This window comes from Citrus clementina, unplaced genomic scaffold (genome assembly GCF_000493195.1).
Source record: "Citrus clementina cultivar Clemenules unplaced genomic scaffold, Citrus_clementina_v1.0 scaffold_3, whole genome shotgun sequence".
Classification (NCBI taxonomy): domain Eukaryota; kingdom Viridiplantae; phylum Streptophyta; class Magnoliopsida; order Sapindales; family Rutaceae; genus Citrus; species Citrus x clementina.
The window spans coordinates 34,474,945-34,482,894 of NW_006262339.1; the positions used below are offsets into that span (position 1 = coordinate 34,474,945).

The window sequence follows — 7,950 nt, forward strand, 5'->3', positions numbered from 1 at the left end:
TGTAAAACAAACTTTTGACATGTAATTATTGTTAGTAACCATTATTACTACGGTGTCATAATATTCGTGATACTATAGTGAAACGAACTACTGACACGCAATAATTATTAGTAACTACTAACACCATAGTGTCATAAAACTTGTAATACAGTACTAATAGTAATAATTGACACCATTAAAATTGTCATTATTTTTCTGTCTGGCAGATTACTGACACAATTAACAAGTGTCACAGAAAGTAATTACTGACATTATTCTAATGTCAGTAAAGACTATTTTTCTAGTAGTGGCTTTACTATATTTTGAAGTCACATTTATTTAGTCAGATGTTTGGCCGTCTTTAACAAAACCAGGCCTTTGGCCACTCAACATATGTTGATCAAGATGAGTTAAAGGGTTGTCAAGGGCTTGAAACAAATCATCAACCACTCTTCCCTTCCATGAAGCTAGATTATTTGGAGTATGATTAGCATCTAAAAAATTGTCCATCGCAACCTCTTGCACTGGTGGTTGTATCCACCAGACTAAAGTGTTAACATATATGTATATATAATGTTGATTTTGACGATAACAAGCAAAATTAAGAATGATTAAGCTTTTAAAAGCTCCAATTATTTTTCATGCATTTTAAATAAATCATTATTTTCATAATATAAAGGTTTTATACTTAATGGAAAAATGATTTTATTTAATTGGTTATTTTCAAGTTAATGGTCTAAATTGAAAATTTTTTGAGAACTTTAAAAGCAACAAGTATTGCTTGTCCATTTGAAAAGTTTCATAAAGTTTTAGGTTAGAGTATAATTATATAAAGTTTTGAGACAAAACTATAATTTTGGAAAAGAGTTTCACTGTAGCAAATGACTAACCGTTTAAGAGATAACGGCTAACCGACATCGAATGGAATTGGAGTTTAGTTTCTGGAAACTAACGGCGATCCGACATATGAAAAATAGTGATTCGACAATTTGAAATTATAACACAACGGTAACTTGCTCAAGTCAAAATAGCAATCCGATAAGGCTTAACGGCGATCTGACTTTGTGCAGAAAGTCAATAATGGCTAGTTTTCAGCTCCAATTATAAAAAAGCTACATTAGAACCAAATCAAAGTGAATCCAACGGATACCAAAGAGCATATTATTGAGAAACAATATTTCACTACTACAAAAATGACATTTACTGACACTTTGTTTCTGACACTTCGTAAAAAGTGTCAGAAATGGTGTACATTTGGACCATTTTCCGCCTTTAACAAGTATGTATCATAAATCATTAATACTAAGGTGTCAGTAGCTTAAAACTCAGTGATTATTGATACTAAAGCATCAGTGATAAAAAAATAATAATATTAATTCTGTTTTAATTTGAACTCGAACTCAAGATCTCTAAACTTAAAATTTGTAAGTTTAGAGTGCAAACCATTGATGCATGTGTTTTTAAATTTTCAATTTAATTAATTTTTTTATTTAATTAAATTTTACACAATTACTTTGTGGACAATAATAATAATAATAATAATAATAATAATAATAATAAATAATAATAATAGTTTTGAGAATAATATTTTTTATTTTGCCACATGTCAACTTGTAATTCGTTGTTAATAATAATAATTTTACTTGACCACGTGTCGACTTATAGTTTGTTGTTTTATTAAATTACAATGTGAACAACTACACTATATAAATTTTCAAAGTATAAAATGAAAATAAGAAACCCTAAATCTAACCTAATCAAACACACCACTTCTTAAGTTGCTGCCGCCGTCCCCCTGCTCCTTGACTTTCACTGCTGCCGGCCGCTGCTCCTCGACTTTCACTGCTGCCGGCCACTGCTCCTCGACTTTCACTGCTGCCAGCCGCTGCTCCTCGACTTTCACTGCTGTCGGCTGTCGTTCCTTGACGTCACTGCCGCCTTTGCTCTGTTGTTGTCAAGCCTCAACCACCGACGACTAGCTAGCCACCTTTCAGTACGTCGCTGCTACCGCTTTTATGCCGTCACATCAACTTCAGCCCAGCCAGCTACTGTTCCTTTACCGCCGAGATCAAGAACCATTTCTTTCTCTTCTCTCTTTTGGCACAGGTATGAAAATACTACAGAGGAGTTAATCTGTTAATTACCTTTCTGTACGTCGCTGTTGTCATTCGTGTACGTCGCTGCTGCTGCTCGTCTTGGTCACTGCTGCCGCTCCTCTGCCGCCACGACAAGCTTCAGCCTTTTTGACAAAACATGTCACTTGGAATTATAAGCAAACCCTTTTGAGACCATAAAAAACTAAGCCAATTTCTTTGGTTTCAAGGCCTTCTTTTTTCACTTTGAAATCGGATCATATAATGACAAGCCAATTGAAAACTTCTGCTCAAGATTTCATTGTTAAATTCAGCTTTATTTTTATTATTTGTGTTCCTTTCATTTTCTTTCCCTTTTTTTGATTTTTAATTCAATTTGGGATTTGACAGATATATTTTTTAATTTTTATAAAAATTTATCTTATTTGCAGGATGCTAAGGGACAGGATGTTGATCTTAACATCTACAAGAGAAAGGTTCTTTTGATTGTCAATCTTGCATCACAATGGTGTGCCTCAGCTCCTTTCATTTCTAATTTTTTTTCCATAATGATTTATTGATTATTGTTGATGCTTCCATTTAATTATTGCTAATACGTGTTATCTATCTATCGGGAGTCTAAATTTTATAGAATTATATCATACTCGGAAGTATGCATGCTCCCAATACAAAGAAGTGTTTATAAGAGAGGATTTCACCCAAAATCTTTAATTCTTGCAAAATGCTAGTGGCTCCGTTTGCACAAGTTTATTTTTCATCCATGTTCGTTCCTTTACCATAGCGGTTCCTTTACCACCGAGGTCAGACACCATTTCTTTCTCTTCTCTGTTTTGGCACAGGTATGAAAATACTACAGAGAAGTTTCTCTATTAATTATCTTTTATTAAAATTAAGAACCCTATTCCTGGTGGGCCAGTTGGGCATAACCATTCAAGCTTATAGGAGCAGGCTGAGCAGCAAATAACACAAGGATTAGTATATACTGAGGTACATATGCTGTAGCACCAGAAATTGATAGATAATATGCAAAATGAATTGATTATTAGTACAGAGTGAAAGGCACACCATATTGATCTATTTATACTTTCTTTTGATGTGTATCACATGACCTATCTGAAACGTGGACTTGAAAGGGAATAGTTTAGGAGGAACTAGTTCCAAGCATGGTGGGTCTTTGCAAACCTTGTAATGTGTTGAGCATAATAATGTTGGAATCTTGAATGGTGGCCATATGCTATCCACGTTGGTTGGATTAGAATGCGATTGTTCTTTAAAACAAAAGAAAAAGAATTGGAAATTAGAGGAAATTTTACATTTTTTAAATTTTATTTTAAAACTAATATTTTGTAAAGATTGGTGACAAATTCAACTTTCATGGAGGTTCCAAGAGGTTGGTTCCATGGTAATGAACTAATGACGCTGAAGTGGGAGGGAAGCTGAAGTGTTATATAGAAGAACAAGAGAGTTGGCTGCTGGTTATTACAGTAGCAAAGTAGCAAGTGTTACCAATGAGGTTGCTGGTAGATTTTGTCCAGTCAATTAGATGTTTCCTTGAATAACAAGAAAGCTAGTTCTTAAGGAAAGTTTGAGAGGCTTTGTGAGAATTGAACCAGACCTCGATTGGAAAAATGTGAGAGCCCTTGTAACTTGTAGAAAAGCTGAGTTTTCTTGCCATAGCACAAGATTTTATGATATGTTAGTAGTATAAGGATTGATTATTAGTTGGTAATTTCTTCACTAGTCGTTTAAATTTTGTTAATTTTTATTTTTTCTCTTTAAGCTCATTAAATATCTTTTTTTTTCAATTTATGGCTTTCGGTCCAACTGATCATCGTTGAATGTGGGCACTATAAATGTTATAGTGCTTGTTAACTTAATGTATTTGATCATATATTATAGTATTGTTTACTTTAAATTTAGACAATGAAATAGATTACAAAAAAAATAACTTATGCTTGTCAAGTTGTAGACACCATCGTTCATGTCATCATTACTGAATATTGATGTACTTATTAAGTGTTCTCTTTAATACTTGATAGAATACTTTTGGTGAAGCAATTTTAGTATCATGATTGCAGGCTGTAATTAACTTGGGAACGTGTAGATTCTACAATTTCTTTTTCTAATTCCTTAACTTGCTTCTTTTAATCCTACTCTTCCATGTTGAAGTAATTTATGAGTATTTTTGCTTCAAAATAACTAAGATTTATTTTTCACAGTATACTAATTGATTTTATGCATTTGTAGGTGGGAACAAAATGAAGCCGTGGATGGATATTGAGTGACCTTGTGCTTTTTTTTTATATATATTTTGGGTTGGAAACTTAATTGAGTAGTAGTTAGCACTTGTTGTTTAGAGATTGTTGAAAATTTAATTTGATACTTATGTTAAGTCTTTTACATATAGTGATGTAGTTGAATTGTGTGAATTTATGTGATGTATTTGAGATGTTTATTATATGAATTGTGTTGCAAGATATTTAATAATAAATATATTTCGAGTTTTCTTTTGGTTGTACAACAAACACGAAAAATATAATTAAAATAAAAATATACTATTAACCAAAAGCAGCATAACATTACTAAATACTGACACTACATATTTAAAATAACAATAAGAATTTTTTATATTATCGAGTCGGTTTCTGATACTATAGTCACATAAATTACTGACGTGTAAATAGTATCATTAAATACTAACATCATCGTGTCATTATTTTAGTGATACTATAGTGAAATAAATTACTGACACAAAAATCACTGACACCAAAAATTAGTGTCAGTGTGTTCTGGCTTGAGCAACACTGACACAATTAACAAGTGTCAATAAAAGTAATTACTGACGCTAAATTAGTGTCAGTAAAACTCATTTTTCTAGTAGTGTTTCTTGAGCTTTAATTTGTTCATTCATTCTTTAAATCACACCATGGGCAAATATTTGTAAACATATAGATTATGTGTGACAAAAATCTTGTATTTGAAAAAGTATGAGTGTGGGAAAGACTTTGGTTAAGAGATTTGGGATAATCTCTTGTTGTAAAGGTTGATTGATACCTGTGAAGTCAATTGTAAGAGTTCTTAAAGCCTTAGAGGCTTGATTAGTGGAATCCTCAAGCCCAGTGAGCTTGGAGGCATGGACGTAGGTAGGGTTAGCCAAATCACATAAAAATCTCTGTGTTTGATTCTCTCTTTATATTTTGATTGCTTTATTTATTAGTTATTTTTTTGAATTTATTTTATATTTACATTAATTTTTATTCAAGCACTCCATAATTTTAAGAAACTCAATTCAACCCCCTCTTTGGTTGTATAGCTAGTATTTTACAAAGAATCATCCTCTTGAGATGAATTAGAATGTTAAGCTCAGGAGCATGGAATTGAAAGTAGATCCGCAATATAATAATTTTGAATTTAAAATGGGATTACAAGAACGATGGAAAAAATTGCCTCCCTCCAACAAGTGTATGTAATGACTATTTGTTATGAACTTCCTTAATCTTGCAAATTTGAGGTAAATTAAATGAGAAAATGATCAAAATTCTCCTATTATTTGTTGAAATTATATATCATTTCTCCCTTATGTTTCAAAATCCATTAAAAATTTATTGCCGTTAAAAAGTCATTAATGTCAGAGCAATAAACGTTTTTGATGAAACCATCACCTATAATCCGAGAGCATTTATGTTATATCACCCAGAATCAATAATAGAATATGTAAAAGTGTGCCTAAACTCATAACGCTCAATTGCATTTTAGGGATGTGTGGTTCGTCTTTCAAATCAATATGTTATCCCAGAGAATCCTTTCAACTTCCCTCTCTACTCTCTCTGATGATAGGATGTGAGAAGAGAATAAGATTGTTTTATGTGACTTGGGGACCATAATCACTTATATAGATAATATTTCTTGTTATCTTTAAGTATTTTTATTTCCGCCCATCATAGAAATAGAAATTATCCTAAGTATCTACATGCTAAAAGCCTACATCTTATTAGATACATTAAGACTCGGATTACTAAAAACTTTCGTAGATCACTTTTAATTGAGCTTAACCTTACATGACAATCCGCAACACATAATTATTCACTATAAACCCAACGTTGGATTAAGGATATAACAATATTGGATTAAAGATCCGACAGTTAATTTTCTATAAAATGCCTACAGGCTTAGCTCAACCCGAAAAGCTAACTCAAGAGTCTAAGGGTTGTTTAAGTCCTATATACTCATAACTTAAGTGACTTATAGCCGATAATTATCTTCTGAAGCATAAGCATAGGGTATTATGTTAAACATTGGCTTACAAAAATTATTTCAATTAAATTTATTTCAAAAAATATTTCAATTTGCATGCTTAGATGAGAATCCACGGTCTAGACCAATGGTGCAGAGAATATTAGCCAATTATTATGAATATAATTTTGCGAACTCTAGTTCATTAAGTGGCTTTTTTTTTTCTTTTACAATCTTTTCTTTTGCTTTAAATTAATAAATTATTATCTTCCCAAAATAACGAAAATGGTACTAACATTTTACTTATTTTATTAGGTGCATTTTCTTTTAATTTAGTATGGTGTAATTTAAGATCCTGAGTTCGCCTTTAACTATATATCTCAATTTAATTAGACCCAAAGTTTGCTAAATGTTAACTATTTATATATTTATCATCTTCATCAAAGTTATCACTGTAACAAAAGGGTATAAGAAGGCGCTGAGTGTGCTTTGATTTTTCTGAGTGTTGCTTTGATTTTTCTATTTACTATCGCAGAGAAACAAGTGCTCAGCAAACAATTTTGTTAGTCGGACCCAAAAAACCAGAGGTCAATTTTGCCCATTAATCTTTGTGGAAAAACTTTGAGAGTTGCCTCTTTTGACCTCCTTAACTGATTAAAGACGCCATCCTTTTCTCTTTTTTTACTTCGTCAATCGTCGTGCATTAGATTTTTAGAATTGATATCTTGGCATTTTATAATACCGTGGCGGTTCATATTCTTTGTAGATTTTTCGTTGAAGCTAAAAGAAGCATATAAATTCAATGGCTGAACTGACAAAACAATACTATTACCACCCTCTTTATCAAAGTGCACATTATTATGACAAATGGGTATTGAAAAGCACAGTTTGTTGCTTTGATTTGGAATTGATCGACTTTTCTATTTACTGACACAGACAAATTCTTTGGACAGATAATGCCCCAGTAAACAATATGGCTAGTCACTCAAGATCCAAAAAGCCAAAGGTCAATTTTGTCCATTAATCTTTGTGGAAAAACTTTTGAGTGTTGACTTCATTGACCTCCTTAACTGATGGTTAGAACTACAAAATCCATCCTTTTCATTTTCTGGAAAATTGATCGACTTTTCTATTTACTGACACAGACATATTCTTTGGAGAGATAATGCCCCAGTAAACAAATTGGCTAGTCGCTCAAGATCCAAAAAGCCAAAGGTCAATTTTGTCCATTAATCTTTGTGGAAAAACTTTTGAATGTTGACTTCGTTGACCTCCTTAACTGATGGGTAGAATTACAAAATCCGTCCTTTTCATTTTCTGGAAAATTGATTGAAGACGCAATCTCTAATTGTGGTTTTGGTTTCTCAAAATTAAGCTTAAACGGAACAAAAAAAATGTCATTGATGCATAATTCTTTTTAACCAACTATAAAAAGGAATACATTGATTTACCAACCAATTGTTTAAATAACAACAAATTAAAAAGAATGAATAAGAAAATAAGTACTGTTTTATCTTTTTTTAATAATTTTTAGATTTATTTTTACAGTATGCAAATCTTTTTCATTATTTATAAGTTTTCGATACAAATATATAGCCTGTCATGGTTTATGTAATTTACATCACAAGGTTTGTTTGGTTGTTTT

General features: G+C 31.7%; 1 long non-coding RNA gene across 3 annotated transcripts; it reads left to right on the plus strand.

The window, feature by feature from the left end:
• Positions 1 to 1,731: 1,731 nt before the first annotated feature.
• On the plus strand, positions 1,732 to 4,575 carry LOC112100324. 3 transcript variants are annotated; one of them, XR_002906661.1, is made up of 3 exons: positions 1,732 to 2,085; positions 2,504 to 2,580; positions 4,320 to 4,575. It is a non-coding gene; the product is annotated as an uncharacterized LOC112100324 (long non-coding RNA). The 3 variants fall into 3 exon arrangements; XR_002906660.1 differs by lacking the exon at positions 4,320 to 4,575 and adding an exon at positions 2,704 to 4,309; XR_002906662.1 differs by lacking the exon at positions 4,320 to 4,575 and adding an exon at positions 2,912 to 4,309.
• Positions 4,576 to 7,950: the final 3,375 nt, after the last annotated feature.